Here is a 16,953-nt window from a genome sequence, read left to right on the forward strand (position 1 = left end):
AGCTAGGCGACACTCGGACGGAGTGTGGGACCCCTAGCTAGGCGACAAACGGGCAGAGTATGGGCCCCCTCGCTAGGCGATAATCGGACGTAGTGTGGGCCCCCTAGCTAGGTGACACTCGGACGGAGTTTGGGCCCCCTAGCTAGGCGACACTCGGACAGAGTTTGGGCCACCTAGCTAGGCAACACTCGGACGGAGTGTGGGCCCCCTAGCTAGGCGACACTCGGACGGAGTGTGGGCCCCCTAGCTAGGCGACGCTCGGACAGAGTGTGGGCCCCCTAGCCAGGCGACACTCGGACGGAGTGTGGGCCCCCTAGCTAAGCCACACTCGGACTGAGTGTGGGCCCCATAGCTAGGCGACACTCGGATGGAGTGTGGGCCCCCTAGCTAGGCAAAACTCGGACGGAGTGTGGGCCCCCTAGCTAGGCGACACTCGGACGGAGTGTGGGCCCCCTAGCTAGGCGACACTCGGACGGAGTGTGGGCCCCCTAGCTAGGCGAAACTCGGACGGAGTGTGGGCCCCCTAGCTAAGCCACACTCGGACTGAGTGTGGGCCCCATAGCTAGGCGACACTCAGACGGAGTGTGGTCCCCCTAGCTAGGCGACACTCGGACGGAGTGTGGGCCCCCTAGCTAGGCGACACTCGGACGAAGTGTGGGCCCCCTAGCTAGGCGACACTCGGAAGGAGTGTGGGCCCCCTAGCTAGGCGACGCTCGGACGGAGTTTGGGCCCCCTAGCCAGGCGACACTCGGACGGAGTGTGGGCCACCTAGCTAAGCCACACTCGGACTGAGTGTGGGCCCCCTAGCTAGGCGATACTCGGACGGAGTGTGGGCCCCCTAGCTAGGCCACACTCGGACGGAGTGTGGGCCCCCTAGCCAGGCGACACTCGGACGGAGTGTGGGCCCCCTAGCTAGGCGACACTCTGACGGAGTGTGGGCCCCCTTGCTAGGCTTCACATTAACGGAGCGTGGGCCCCCTAGCTAGGCGACACTCGGACGGAGCGTGGGCCCCCTAGCTAGGTGACACTCTGACGGAGTGTGGGCCCCCTAGCTAGGCGACACTCGGAAGGAGGGTGGGCCCCCTAGCTAGGCGACACTCGGACGGAGTGTGGGCCCCGTAGCTAGGCGACACTCGGACGTAGTGTCGGCCCCCTAGCTAAGCGACACTTGGACGGAGTGTGGGCCCCCTAGCTAGGTGACGCTCGGACTGAGTGTGGGCCCCCTAACTAGGCGACACTCGGACTGAGTGTGGGCCCCCTAACTAGGCGACACTCGGACTGACTGTGGGCCGCCTAGCTAGGTGACACTCGGACTGAGTGTGGGCCCCCTAGCTAGGCGACACTCGGACTGAGTGTGGGCCCCCTAGCTAGGCGACATTAGGACGGAGTGTGGGCCCCCTAGCTAGGCAACACTCAGACGGAGAGTGGGCCCCCTAGCTAGGCGACAATCGGACCGAGTGTGGGCCCCCTAGCTAGGCGACACTCTGACGAAGTGTGAGCCCCCTTGCTAGGTGACACTCGAACAGAGTGTGGGCCCTCTAGCTAGGCGACACTCGGACGGAGTGTGGGCCCCCTAGCTAGGCGACACTAGGACGGAGTGTGGGCCCTCTAGCTAGGCGACACTCGGACGGATTGTGGGCCCCCTAGCTAGGCGACACATGGACGGAGTGTGGGCCACTTAGCTAGGCGACATTAGGACGGAGTGTGGGCCACCTAACTAGGCGACACTCGGACTGAGTGTGGGCCGCCTAGCTAGGCGACACTCGGACTGAGTGTGGGCCCCCTAGCTAGGCGACACTCGGACTGAGTGTGGGCCCCCTAGCTAGGCGACATTAGGACGGAGTGTGGGCTCCCTAGCTAGGCGAAACTCGGACGGAGTGTGGGCCCCCTAGCTAGGCGACACTCGGACGGAGTGTGGGCCACCTAGCTAGGCGACACTCGGACGGAGTGTGGGCCCCCTAGCTAGGCGAAACTCGGAGGGAGTGTGGGCCCCCTAGCTAGGCGACACTCTGACTGAGTGTGGGCCCCCTTTGCTAGGCGACACTCGGACGGAGTGTGGGCCCCCTAGCTAGGCGACAATCGGACGGAGTGTGGGCCCCCTACCTAGGCGACACTCGGACGGAGTGTGGGCCCCCTAGCTAGGCGACACTCGGACGGAGTTTGGGCCCCCTAGCTAGGCGACACTCTGACGAAATGTGATCCCCCTTGCTAGGAGACACTCGAACGGAGTGTGGGCCCTCTAGCTAGGCTACATTCGGACGGAGTATGGGCCCCCTAGCTAGGCGACTCTAGGACAGAGTGTGGGCCCTCTAGCTAGGCGACACTCGGACGGAGTGTGGGCCCCCTAGCAAGGCGACACTTGGACGGAGTGTGGGCCCCTTAGCTAGGCGACACTCGGACAGAGTGTGGGCCCCTTAGCAAGGCGACACTCGGACGGAGTGTGGGCCCCCTAGCTAGGCGACACTCGGACGGAGTGTGGGCCCCCTAGCTAGGCGACATTAGGACGGAGTGTGGGCTCCCTAGATAGGCGAAACTCGGACGGAGTGTGGGCCCCCTAGCTAGGCGACACTCGGACGGAGTGTGGGCCACCTAGCTAGGCGACACTCGGACGGAGTGTGGGCCCCCTAGCTAGGCGAAACTCGAAGGGAGTGTGGGCCCCCTAGCTAGGCGACACTCTGACTGAGTGTGGGCCCCCTTTGCTAGGCGACACTCGGACGGAGTGTGGGCCCCCTAGCTAGGCGACAATCGGACGGAGTGTGGGCCCCCTACCTAGGCGACACTCGGACGGAGTGTGGGCCCCCCAGCTAGGCGACACTCGGACTGAGTTTGGGCCCCCAAGCTAGGCGACACTCTGACGAAATGTGATCCCCCTTGCTAGGTGACACTCGAACGGAGTGTGGGCCCTCTAGCTAGGCTACATTCGGACGGAGTGTGGGCCCCCTAGCTAGGCGACTCTAGGACAGAGTGTGGGCCCTCTAGCTAGGCGACACTCGGACGGAGTGTGGGCCCCCTAGCAAGGCGACACTTGGACGGAGTGTGGGCCCCTTAGCTAGGCGACACTCGGACGGAGTGTGGGCCCCTTAGCAAGGCGACACTCGGACGGAGTGTGGGCCCCCTAGCTAGGCGACACTCGGACGGAGTGTGGGCCCCCTAGCTAGGCGACACTCGGACGGATTGTGGACCCCTAGCTAGGCGACACTCGGAAGGAGTGTGGGCCCCCTACCTGGGCGACACTCGGACGGAGTGTGGGCCATCTAGCTAGGCGACACTCTGACGGAGTGTGGGCCCCCTTGCTAGGTGACACTCGGACGGAGTGTGGGCCCCCTAGCTAAGCGACACTCGGAAGGAGTGTGGGCCCCCTACCTGGGCGACACTCGGACTGAGTGTGGGCCCCCTAGCTGGGCGACACTCGGACGGAGTGTGGTCCCCCTAGCTAGGCGACACTCGGACAGAGTGTGGGCCACCTAGCTCGGCGACACTCGGACGGAGTGTGGGCCCCCTAGCTAGGCGAAACTCGGAGGGAGTGTGGGCCCCCTAGCTAGGCGACACTCTGACTGAGTGTGGGCCCCCTTTGCTAGGCCACCCTCGGACGGAGTGTGGGCCCCCTAGCTAGGCGACAATCGGACGGAGTGTGGCCCCCTACCTAGGCGACACTCGGACGGAGTGTGGGCCCCCTAGCTAGGCGACACTCGGACGGAGTGTGGGCCCCCTAGCTAGGCGACACTCTGACGAAATGTGATCCCCCTTGCTAGGTGACACTCGAACGGAGTGTGGGCCCTCTAGCTACGCGACATTCGGACGGAGTGTGGGCCCCCTAGCTAGGCGACTCCAGGACGGAGTGTGTGCCCTCTAGCTAGGCGACACTCGGACAGAGTGTGGGCCCCCTAGCAAGGCGACACTTGGACGGAGTGTGGGCCCCTTAGCTAGGCGACACTCGGACGGAGTGTGGGACCCTTAGCAAGGCGACACTCAGACGGAGTGTGGGCCCCCTAGCTAGGCGACACTCGGACGGAGTGTGGGCCCCCTAGCTAGGCGACACTCGGACGGATTGTGGACCCCTAGCTAGGCGACACTCGGAAGGAGTGTGGGCCCCCTAGCTGGGCGACACTCGGACGGAGTGTGGGACATCTCGCTAGGCGACACTCTGACGGAGTGTGGGCCCCCTTGCTAGGTGACACTCGGACAGAGTGTGGGACCCCTAGCTAAGCGACACTCGGAAGGAGTGTGGGCCCCCTAGCTGGGCGACACTCGGACAGAGTGTGGGCCCCCTAGCTGGCCGACACTCGGACGGAGTGTGGATCCCCTAGCTAGGCGACACTCGGACAGAGTGTGGGCCACCTAGCTCGGCGACACTCGGACGGATTGTGGGCCCCCTAGCTAGGCGACACTCGGACGGAGTGTGGGCCCCCTAGCTAGGCGACACTCGGACGGAGTGTGGGCCCCCTAGCTAGGCGACACTTGGACGGAGTGTGGGCCCCCTAGCTAGGCGACACTCGGACGGAGTGTGGGCCCCCTAGCTAGGCGACACTCGGACATAGTGTGGGCCCCTTAGCTAGGCGACACTCGGACGGAGTGTGGGCCCCTTAGCAAGGCGACACTCGGACGGAGTGTGGGCCCCCTAGCTAGGCGACACTCGGACGGAGTGTGGGCCCCCTAGCTAGGCGACACTCGGACGGATTGTGGACCCCTAGCTAGGCGACACTCGGAAGGAGTGTGGGCCCCCTAGCTGGGCGACACTCGGACGGAGTGTGGGCCATCTAGCTAGGCGACACTCTGACGGAGTGTGGGCCCCCTTGCTAGGTGACACTCGGACGGAGTGTGGGCCCCCTAGCTAAGCGACACTCGGAAGGAGTGTGGGCCCCCTAGCTGGGAGACACTCGGACTGAGTGTGGGCCCCCTAGCTGGGCGACACTCGGACGGAGTGTGGTCCCCCTAGCTAGGCGACACTCGGACAGAGTGTGGGCCACCTAGCTCGGCGACACTCGGACGGAGTGTGGGCCCCCTAGCTAGGCGAAACTCGGAGGGAGTGTGGGCCCCCTAGCTAGGCGACACTCTGACTGAGTGTGGGCCCCCTTTGCTAGGCGACACTCGGACGGAGTGTGGGCCCCCTAGCTAGGCGACAATCGGATGGAGTGTGGGCCCCCTACCTAGGCGACACTCGGACGGAGTGTGGGCCCCCTAGCTAGGCGACACTCGGACAGAGTGTGGGCCCCCTAGCTAGGCGACACTCTGACGAAATGTGATCCCCCTTGCTAGGTGACACTCGAACGGAGTGTGGTCCCTCTAGCTAAGCGACATTCGGACGGAGTGTGGGCCCCCTAGCTAGGCGACTCTAGGACGGAGTGTGGGCCCTCTAGCTAGGCGACACTCGGACGGAGTGTGGGCCCCCTAGCAAGGCGACACTTGGACGCAGTGTGGGCCCCTTAGCTAGGCGACACTCGGACGGAGTGTGGGCCCCTTAGCAAGGCGACACTCGGACGGAGTGTGGGCCCCCTAGCTAGGCGACACTCGGACGGAGTGTGGGCCCCCTAGCTAGGCGACACTCGGACGGATTGTGGACCCCTAGCTAGGCGACACTCGGAAGGCGTGTGGGCCCCCTAGCTGGGCGACACTCGGACGGAGTGTGGGCCATCTCGCTAGGCGACACTCTGACGGAGTGTGGGCCCCCTTACTAGGTGACACTCGGACGGAGTGTGGGACCCCTAGCTAAGCGACACTCGGAAGGAGTGTGGGCCCCCTAGCTGGGCGACACTTGGACTGAGTGTGGGCCCCTTAGCTGGGCGACACTCGGACGGAGCATGGGGCCCCTAGCTAGGCGACACTCGGACGGAGCGTGGGCCCCCTAGCTAGGCGACACTCGGACGGAGTGTGGGCCCCCTAGCTAGGCGACACTCGGACGGAGTGTGGGCCCCCTTGCTAGGCGACACTCGGACGTAGTGTCGGCCCCCTAGCTAAGCGACACTTGGACGGAGTGTGGGCCCCCTAGCTAGGTGACACTCGGACTGAGTGTGGGCCCCCTAACTAGGCTACACTCGGACTGAGTGTGGGACGCCTAGCTAGGTGACACTCGGACTGAGTGTGGGCCCCCTAGCTAGGCGACACTCGGACGGAGTGTGGGCCCCCTAGCTAGGCGACGCTCGGACGGAGTGTGGGCCCCCTAGCTAGGCGACACTCTGACGAAGTGTGAGCCCCCTTGCTAGGTGACACTCGGACGGAGTGTGGGCCCCCTAGCTAGGCGACAATCGGACAGAGTATGGGCCCCCTACCTAGGCGACACTCGGACGGAGTGTGGGCCCCCTAGCTAGGCGACACTCGGACGGACTGTGGGCCCCCTAGCTAGGTGACACTCTGACGAAGTGTGAGCCCCCTTGCTAGGTGACACTCGGACGGAGTGTGGGCCCTCTAGCTAGGCGACACTCGGACGGAGCGTGGGCCCCCTAGCTAGGTGACACTAGGACGGAGTGTGGGCCCTCTAGCTAGGCGACACTCGGACGGAGTGTGGGCCCCCTAGCTAGGCGACACTTGGATGGAGTGTGGTCCCCTTATCTAGGCGACACTCAGACGGAGTGTGGGCCCCTTAGCTAGGCGACACTCGGACGGAGTGTGGGCCCCCTAGCTAGGCGACACTCGGACGGAGTGTGGGCCCCCTAGCTAGGTGACACTCGGACGGAGTGTGGACCCCTAGCTAGGCGACACTCGGACGGAGTGTGGGCCCCTTAGCTAGGCGACACTCGGACGGAGTGTGGGCCATCTAGCTAGGCGACACTCTGACGGAGTGTGGGCCACCTTGCTAGGCGACACTCTGACGGAGTGTGGGCCCCCTAGCTAGGTGACACTCGGAAGGAGTGTTGGCCCCCTAGCTGTGCGACACTCGGACTGAGTGTGGGCCCCCTAGCTAGGCGACACTCGGACGGAGTGTGGTCGCCCTAGCTAGGCGACACTCGGACGGAGTGTGGGCCACCTAGCTCGGCGACACTTGAACGGAGTGAGGGCCCCCTAACTAGGCGACACTCGGACGGAGTGTGGGCCCCCTAGCTAGGCGACAATCGGACGGAGTGTGGGCCCCCTAGCTAGGCGACACTCGGACAGAGTGTGGGCCCCCTAGCTAGGCGACACTTGGATGGAGTGTGAGCTCCTTAGCTAGGCGACACTCAGACGGAGTGTGGGCCCCCTAGCTAGGCGACACTCGGACGGAGTGTGGGCCCCCTAGCTAGGCGAAACTCGGACGGAGTGTGGGCCCCCTAGCTAGGTGACACTCGGACGGAGTGTGGACCCCTAGCTAGGCGACACTCGGACGTAGTGTGGGCCCCATAGCTAGGCGACACTCGGACGTAGTGTCGGCCCCCTAGCTAAGCGACTCTTGGACAGAGTGTGGGCCCCCTAGCTAGGTGACACTCGGACTGAGTGTGGGCCCCCTAACTAGGAGACACTCGGACTGAGTGTGGGCCGCCTAGCTAGGCGGCACTTGGACTGAGTGTGGGCAACGTAGCTAGGCGACACTCGGACTGAGTGTGGGCCCCCTAGCTAGGCGACATTAGGACGGAGTGTGGGCCCCCTAGCTAGGCGACTCTCGGACGGAGTGTGGGCCCCCTAGCTAGGCGACAGTCGGACGGAGTGTGGGCCCCCTAGCTAGGCGACACTCGGACGGAGTGTGGGCCCCCTAGCTAGTCGACACTCGGAGGAAGTGTGGGCCCCCTAGCTAGGCGACACTCTGACTGAGTGTGGGCCCCCTTTGCTAGGCGACACTCGGACGGAGTGTGGGACCTCTAGCTAGGCGAAACTCGGACGAAGTGTGGGCCCCCTAGCTCGGCGACAATCGGACGCAGTGTGGGCCTCCTAGATAGGCGACACTCGGAGGGAGTGTGGGCCCCATAGCTAGGCGACACTCTGACGGAGTGTGGTCCCCCTAGATAGGCGACACTCTGACGGAGTGTGGCCCCCTTGCTAGGCGACACTCGGACGGAGTGTGGGCCCCCTAGATAGGCGACACTCGGACGGAGTGTGGGCCCCCTAGCTAGGCGAAAATCGGACGGAGTGTGGGCCCCCTAGCTAGGCGACACTCTGACGGAGTGTGGGCCCCCTTGCTAGGCGACACTCTGACGGAGTGTGGGCCCCCTTGCTAGGCGACACATTGACGGAGCGTGGGCCCCCTAGCTAGGCGACACTCGGACGGAGCGTGGGCCCCCTAGCTAGGCGACACTCGGATGGAGCGTGGGCCCCCTAGCTAGGCGACACTCGGACGGAGTGTGGGCCCCCTAGCTTGGCGACACTCGGACGGAGTGTGGGCCCCCTTGCTAGGCGACACTCTGACGGATTGTGGGCCCCCTTGCTAGTCGACACTCGGACGGAGTGTGGGCCCCCTAGCTAGGCGACACTCGGAAGGAGTGTGGGCCCCCTAGCTAGGCGACACTTGGACGGACTGTGGGCCGCCTAGGTAGGCAACACTCGGACGGAGTGTGGGCCCCCTAGCTAGTCGACACTCTGACGGAGTGTGGGCCCCCTAGCTAGGCGACACTCGGACGGAGGGTGGGCCCCCTAGCTAGGCGACACTCGGACGGAGTGTGGGCCCCCTAGCTGGGCGACACTCGGACGGAGTGTGGGCCCCCTAGCTAGGCGACACTAGTACGAAGTGTGGGCCCCCTAGCTAGGCGACCCTCGGACGGAGTGTGGGCCCCCTAGCTAGGCGACACTAGTACGAAGTGTGGGCCCCCTAGCTAGTGGACACTCGGACGGAGTGTGGGCCCCCTAGCTAGGCGACACTTGGACGGAGTGTGGGCCCCCTAGCTAGGCGACACTCGGACGGAGTGTGGGCCCCCAGCTAGGCGACACTCGGGCGGAGTGTGGGCCCCCTAGCTAGGCGACACTCGGAGGGAGTGTGGGCCCCCTAGCTAGGCGACACTCTGACTGATTGTGGGCCCCCTTTGCTCGGCGACACTCGGACGGAGTGTGGGCCCCCTAGCTATGCGATAGTCGGACGGAGTGTGGGCCCCCTAGTTAGGCGTAAATCGGACGGAGTGTGGGCCCTCTAGCTAGGCAACACTCTGACGGAGTGTGGCCCCTTTTGCTAGGCGACACTTTGACGGAGCGTTGGCCCCCTAGCTAGGCAACACTCGGACGGAGCGTGGGCCCCCTAGTTAGGCGACACTCGGACGGAGTGTGGGCCCCCTAGCTAGGTGACACTCGGACGGAGTGTGGGCCCCCTAGCTAGGCGACACTCGGACGGAGTGTGGCCCCCCCTAGCTAGGCGACACTCGGACGGAGTGTGGGCCCCCTAGCTAGGCAACACTCGGACGGAGTGTGGGCCCCCTAGCGAGGCGACACTCTGACGGAATGTGGGCCCCCTTGCTAGGCGACACTCGGACGGAGTGTGGGCCCCCTAGCTAGGCGACACTCGGAAGGAGTGCGGGCCCCCTAGCTAGGCGACACTCAGACGGAGTGTGGGCCCCCTAGCTAGGCGACACTCGGACGGAGTGTGGGCCCCTTAGCTAGGCGACACTCGGTACGGAGTGTGGGCCCCCTAGCTAGGCGACACTTGGACGGAGTGTGGGCCGCCTAGCTAGGCAACACTCGGACGGAGTGTGGGCCCCCTAGCTAGGCGACACTCTGACGGAGTGTGGGCCCCCTTGCTAGGCGACACTCGGACGGAGCGTGGACCCCCTAGCTAGGCGACACTCGGAAGGAGTGTGGTCCCCCTAGCTAGGCGACACTCGGAAGGAGTGTGGGCCCCCTAGCTAGGCGACACTCGGACGGAGTGTGGGCCGCCTAGCTAGGCAACACTCGGACGGAGTGTGGGCCCCCTAGCTAGGCGACACTCTGACGGAGCGTGGGCTCCCTTGCTAGGCGACACTCGGACGGAGCGTGGTCCCCCTAGCTAGGCGACACTCGGAAGGAGTGTGGTCCCCCTAGCTAGGCGACACTCGGAAGGAGTGTGGGCCCCCTAGCTAGGCGACACTTGGATGGAGTGTGGGCCGCCAGCTAGGCAACACTCGGACGGAGCGTGGTCCCCCTAGCTAGGCGACACTCGGAAGGAGTGTGGGCCCCCTAGCTAGGCGACACTCGGAAGGAGTGTGGGACCCCTAGCTAGGCGAAACTCGGACGGAGTGTGGGCCCCCTAGCTAGGCGTCACTCGGACGGAGTGTGGGTCCCCTAGATAGGCGACACTCGGACGGAGTGTGGGCCTCCTAGCTAGGCGACACTCGGACGGAGTGTGGGCCCCCTAACTAGGCGACACTCGGACGGACTGTGGGCCCACCAGCTAGGCGACACTCGGACGGAGTGTGGGCCACCTAGCTAGGCGACACTCTGACGGATTGTGGGCCCCTTGCTAGGCGACACTCGGACGGAGTGCGGGCCCCCTAGCTAGGCGACACTCGGAAGGAGTGTGGGCCCCCTAGCTAGGCGACACTCGGACGGAGTGTGGGCCCCCTAGCTAGGCGTAAATCGGACGGAGTGTGGGCCCTCTAGCTAGGCGACACTCTTACGGAGTGTGGGCCCCCTTGCTAGGCGACACTCTGACGGAGTGTGGCCCCCCTTGCTGGGCGACACTTTGACGGAGCGTGGGCCCCCTAGCTAGGCAACACTCGGACGGAGCGTGGGCCCCCTAGCTAGGCGACACTCGGACGGAGCGTAGGCCCCCTAGCTAGGCGACATTCGGACGGAGTGTGGGCCCCCTTGCTAGGCGACACTCTGACGGATTGTGGGCCCCCTTGCTAGGCGACACTCGGACGGAGTGTGGGCCCCCTAGCTAGGCGACACTCGGAAGGAGTGTGGGCCCCCTAGCTAGGCGACACTTGGACGGACTGTGGGCCGCCTAGCTAGGCAACACTCGGACGGAGTGTGGGCCCCCAAGCTAGGCGACACTCTGACGGAGTGTGGGCCCCCTAGCTAGGCGACACTCGGACAGAGGGTGGTCCCCCTAGCTAGGCGACACTCGAACGGAGTGTGGGCCCCCTAGCTGGGCGACACTCGGACGAAGTGTGGGCCCCCTAGCTAGGCGACCCTCGAACGGAGTGTGGGCCCCCTAGATAGGCGACACTCGTACGAAGTGTGGGCCCCCTAGCTAGTGGACACTCGGACGGAGTGTGGCCCCCATAGCTAGGCGACACTCGGACGGAGTGTGTGCCTCCTAGCTAGGCGACACTCGGACGGAGTGTGGTCCTCCTAGCTTGGCGACACTCGGACGGAGTGTGGGCCCCCTAGCTAGTGGACACTCGGACGGAGTGTGGGCCCCCTAGCTAGGCGACACTCGGACGGAGTGTGGGCCCCCTAGCTAGGCGACACTCGGACGGAGTGTGGGCCCCCAGCTAGGCGACACTCGGGCGGAGTGTGGGCCCCCTAGCTAGGCGACACTTGGAGGGAGTGTGGGCCCCCTAGCTAGGCGACACTTTGACTGATTGTGGGCCCCCTTTGCTCGGCGAAACTCGGACGGAGTGTGGGCCCCCTAGCTAGGCGATACTCGGACGGAGTGTGGGCCCCCTAGTTAGGCGTAAATTGGACGGAGTGTGGGCCCTCTAGCTAGGCGACACTCTGACGGAGTGTGGCCCCCCTTGCTAGGCGACACTTTGACGGAGCGTGGGCCCCCTAGCTAGGCGACACTCTGACGGAGTGTGGGCCCCCTTGCTAGGCGACACTCGGACGGAGCGTGGTCCCCCTAGCTAGGCGACACTCGGAAGGAGTGTGGTCCCCCTAGCTAGGCGACACTCGGAAGGAGTGTGGGCCCCCTAGCTAGGCGACACTCGGACGGAGTGTGGGCCCCCTAGCTAGGCGACACTCGGACGGAGTGTGGCCCCCCTATCTAGGCGACACTCGGACGGAGTGTGGGCCCCCTAGCTAGGCAACACTCGGACGGAGTGTGGGCCCCCTAGCTAGGCGACACTCTGACGGAATGTGGGCCCCCTTGCTAGGCGACACTCAGACGGAGTGTGGGCCCCCTAGCTAGGCGACACTCGGAAGGAGTGCGGGCCCCCTAGCTAGGCGACACTCAGATGGAGTGTGGGCCCCCTAGCTAGGCGACACTCGGACGGAGTGTGGGCCCCTTAGCTAGGCGACACTCGGTACGGAGTGTGGGCCCCCTAGCTAGGCGACACTTGGACGGAGTGTGGGCCGCCTAGCTAGGCAACACTCGGACGGAGTGTGGGCCCCCTAGCTAGGCGACACACTGACGGAATGTGGGCCCCCTTGCTAGGCGACACTCGGACGGAGCGTGGTCCCCCTAGCTACGCGACACTCGGAAGGAGTGTGGTCCCCCTAGCTAGGCGACACTCGGAAGGAGTGTGGGCCCCCTAGCTAGGCGACACTTGGACGGAGTGTGGGCCGCCTAGCTAGGTAACACTCGGACGGAGTGTGGGCCCCCTAGCTAGGCGACACTCTGGCGGATTGTGGGACCCCTTGCTAGGCGACACTCGGACGGAGTGTGGGCCCCCTAGCTAGGCGACACTCGGACGGAGTGTGGGCCCCCTAGCTAGGCGACACTCGGACGGAGTGTGGGCCCCCTAGCTAGGCGACACTCGGAAGCAGTGTGGTCCCCCTAGCTAGGCGACACTCGGAAGGAGTGTGGGCCCCCTAGCTAGGCGACACTCGGAAGGAGTGTGGGCCCCCTAGCTAGGCGACACTCGGAAGGAGGGTGGGCCCCCTAGCTAGGCGACACTCAGACGGAGTGTGGGCCCCCTAGCTAGGCGACACTCGGACGGAGTGTGGGCCCCTTAGCTAGGCGACACTCTGTACGGAGAGTGGGCCCCCTAGCTAGGCGACACTTGGACGGCGTGTGGGCCGCCTAGCTACGCAACACTCGGACGGAGTGTGGGCCCCCTAGCTAGGCTACACTCTGACGGAGTGTGGGCCCCCTTGCTAGGCGACACTCGGACGGAGCGTGGTCCCCCTAGCTAGGCGACACTCGGAAGGAGTGTGGCCCCCTAGCTAGGCGACACTCGGAAGGAGTGCGGGCCCCCTAGCTAGGCGACACTCAGATGAAGTGTGGGCCCCCTAGCTAGGCGACACTCGGACGGAGTGTGGGCCCCTTAGCTAGGCGACACTCGGTACGGAGTGTGGGCCCCCTAGCTAGGCGACACTTGGACGGAGTGTGGGCCGCCTAGCTAGGCAACACTCGGACGGAGTGTGGGCCCCCTAGCTAGGCGACACACTGACGGAATGTGGGCCCCCTTGCTAGGCGACACTCGGACGGAGCGTGGTCCCCCTAGCTACGCGACACTCGGAAGGAGTGTGGTCCCCCTAGCTAGGCGACACTCGGAAGGAGTGTGGGCCCCCTAGCTAGGCGACACTTGGACGGAGTGTGGGCCGCCTAGCTAGGTAACACTCGGACGGAGTGTGGGCCCCCTAGCTAGGCGACACTCTGGCGGATTGTGGGACCCCTTGCTAGGCGACACTCGGACGGAGTGTGGGCCCCCTAGCTAGGCGACACTCGGACGGAGTGTGGGCCCCCTAGCTAGGCGACACTCGGACGGAGTGTGGGCCCCCTAGCTAGGCGACACTCGGAAGCAGTGTGGTCCCCCTAGCTAGGCGACACTCGGAAGGAGTGTGGGCCCCCTAGCTAGGCGACACTCGGAAGGAGTGTGGGCCCCCTAGCTAGGCGACACTCGGAAGGAGGGTGGGCCCCCTAGCTAGGCGACACTCAGACGGAGTGTGGGCCCCCTAGCTAGGCGACATTCGGACGGAGTGTGGGCCCCTTAGCTAGGCGACACTCTGTACGGAGAGTGGGCCCCCTAGCTAGGCGACACTTGGACGGCGTGTGGGCCGCCTAGCTACGCAACACTCGGACGGAGTGTGGGCCCCCTAGCTAGGCTACACTCTGACGGAGTGTGGGCCCCCTTGCTAGGCGACACTCGGACGGAGCGTGGTCCCCCTAGCTAGGCGACACTCGGAAGGAGTGTGGCCCCCTAGCTAGGCGACACTCGGAAGGAGTGTGGGCCCCCTAGCTAGGCGACACTCGGAAGGAGTGTGGGACCCCTAGCTAGGCGACACTCTGACGGATTGTGGGCCCCCTTGCTAGGCGACACTCGGACGGAGTGTGGGCCCCCTAGCTAGGCGACACTCGGAAGGAGTGCGGGCCCTCTAGCTAGGTGACACTCGGACGGAGTGTGGGCCCCCTAGCTAGGCGACACTCGGACGGAGTGTGGACCCCTTAGCTAGGCGACACTCGGTACGGAGTGTGGGCCCCCTAGCTAGGCGACACTTGGACGTAGTGTGGGCCGCCTAGCTAGGCAACACTCGGACGGAGTGTGGGCCCCCAAGCTAGGCGACACTCTGACGGAGTGTAGGCCCCCTTGCTAGGCGACACTCGGATGGAGCGTGGGCCCCCTAGCTAGGCGACACTCGGAAGGAGTGTGAGCCCTCTAGCTAGGCGACACTCGGAAGGAGTGTGGGCCCCCTAGCTAGGCGACACTCGGAAGGCGTGTGGGACCCTTAGCTAGGCGACACTTGGACAGAGTGTGGGCCTGCTAGCTAGGCGACACTCGGACGGAGTGTGGGCCCCCTAGCTAGGTGACACTCAGAAGGAGTGTGGGCCCCCTAGCTAGGCGACACTCGGACAGACTGTGGGCCCCCTAGCTAGGAGACACTTGGACGGAGTGTGGGCCCCCTAGCTAGGCGACACTCGGACGGAGTGTGGGCCCCCTAGCTAGGCGACACTCTGACTGAGTGTGGGCCCTCTTTGCTAGGCGACACTCGGACTTAGTGTTGGCCCCCTAGCTAGAAGACACTCGGACGGAGTGTGGGCCCCCTAGCTAGGCAACACTCGGATGGAGTGTGGGCCATCTAGCTAGGTGACACTCTGACGGATTGTGGGCCCCCTTGCTACGCGACACTCGGACAGAGTTTGGGCCCCCTAGCTAGGCGACACTCGGAAGGAGTGCGGACCCCCTAGCTAGGCGACACTCGGACTGAGTGTGGGCCCCCTAGCTAGGCGACACTCGGACGGAGTGTGGTCGCCCTAGCTAGGCGACACTCGGAAGGAGTGCGGGCCCCCTAGCTAGGTGACACTCGGACGGAGTGTGGGCCCCCTAGCTAGGCGACACTCGGCCGGAGTGTGGGCCCCTTAGCTAGGCGACACTCGGTACGGAGTGTGGGCCCCCTAGCTAGGCGACACTTGGACGGAGTGTGGGCCGCCTAGCTAGGCAACACTCGGACGGAGTGTGGGCCCCCAAGCTAGGCGACACTCAGACGGAGTTGGGCCCCCTAGCTAGGCGACACTCGGAGGGAGTGTGGGCCCCCTATCTAGGCGACACTCAGTCGAGTGTGGGCCCCCTAGCTAGGCGACACTCGGACGGAGTGTGGGCCCCCTAGCTAGGCGACACTCGGACAGAGTGTGGGCCCCCTAGCTAGGCGACACTTGGATGGAGTGTGAGCTCCTTAGCTAGGCGACACTCAGACGGAGTGTGGGCCCCCTAGCTAGGCGACACTCGGACGGAGTGTGGGCCCCCTAGCTAGGCGAAACTCGGACGGAGTGTGGGCCCCCTAGCTAGGTGACACTCGGACGGAGTGTGGACCCCTAGCTAGGCGACACTCGGACGTACTGTGGGCCCCATAGCTAGGCGACACTCGGACGTAGTGTCGGCCCCCTAGCTAAGCGACTCTTGGACAGAGTGTGGGCCCCCTAGCTAGGTGACACTCGGACTGAGTGTGGGCCCCCTAACTAGGAGACACTCGGACTGAGTGTGGGCCGCCTAGCTAGGCGGCACTTGGACTGAGTGTGGGCACCCTAGCTAGGCGACACTCGGACTGAGTGTGGGCCCCCTAGCTAGGCGACATTAGGACGGAGTGTGGGCCCCCTAGCTAGGCGACTCTCGGACGGAGTGTGGGCCCCCTAGCTAGGCGACAGTCGGACGGAGTGTGGGCCCCCTAGCTAGGCGACACTCGGACGGAGTGTGGGCCCCCTAGCTAGTCGACACTCGGATGAAGTGTGGGCCCCCTAGCTAGGCGACACTCTGACTGAGTGTGGGCCCCCTTTGCTAGGCGACACTCGGACGGAGTGTGGGCCCTCTAGCTAGGCGAAACTCGGACGGAGTGTGGGCCCCCTAGCTCGGCGACAATCGGACGCAGTGTGGGCCTCCTAGATAGGCGACACTCGGAGGGAGTGTGGGCCCCATAGCTAGGCGACACTCTGACGGAGTGTGGTCCCCCTAGATAGGCGACACTCTGACGGAGTGTGGCCCCCTTGCTAGGCGACACTCGGACGGAGTGTGGGCCCCCTAGATAGGCGACACTCGGACGGAGTGTGGGCCCCCTAGCTAGGCGAAAATCGGACGGAGTGTGGGCCCCCTAGCTAGGCGACACTCTGACGGAGTGTGGGCCCCCTTGCTAGGCGACACTCTGACGGAGTGTGGGCCCCCTTGCTAGGCGACACATTGACGGAGCGTGGGCCCCCTAGCTAGGCGACACTCGGACGGAGCGTGGGCCCCCTAGCTAGGCGACACTCGGATGGAGCGTGGGCCCCCTAGCTAGGCGACACTCGGACGGAGTGTGGGCCCCCTAGCTTGGCGACACTCGGACGGAGTGTGGGCCCCCTTGCTAGGCGACACTCTGACGGATTGTGGGCCCCCTTGCTAGTCGACACTCGGACGGAGTATGGGCCCCCTAGCTAGGCGACACTCGGAAGGAGTGTGGGCCCCCTAGCTAGGCGACACTTGGACGGACTGTGGGCCGCCTAGATAGGCAACACTCGGACGGAGTGTGGGCCCCCTAGCTAGTCGACACTCTGACGGAGTGTGGGCCCCCTAGCTAGGCGACACTCGGACGGAGGGTGGGCCCCCTAGCTAGGCGACACTCGGACGGAGTGTGGGCCCCCTAGCTGGGTGACACTCGGACGGAGTGTGGGCCCCCTAGCTAGGCGACACTAGTACGAAGTGTGGGCCCCCTAGCTAGGCGACCCTCGGACGGAGTGTGGGCCCCCTAGCTAGGCGACACTAGTACGAAGTGTGGGCCCCCTAGCTAGTGGACACT

This window comes from Dendrobates tinctorius, unplaced genomic scaffold, assembly GCF_039654945.1.
Source record: "Dendrobates tinctorius isolate UK_male_01 unplaced genomic scaffold, ASM3965494v1 ptg000250l, whole genome shotgun sequence".
Lineage (NCBI taxonomy): Eukaryota > Metazoa > Chordata > Amphibia > Anura > Dendrobatidae > Dendrobates > Dendrobates tinctorius.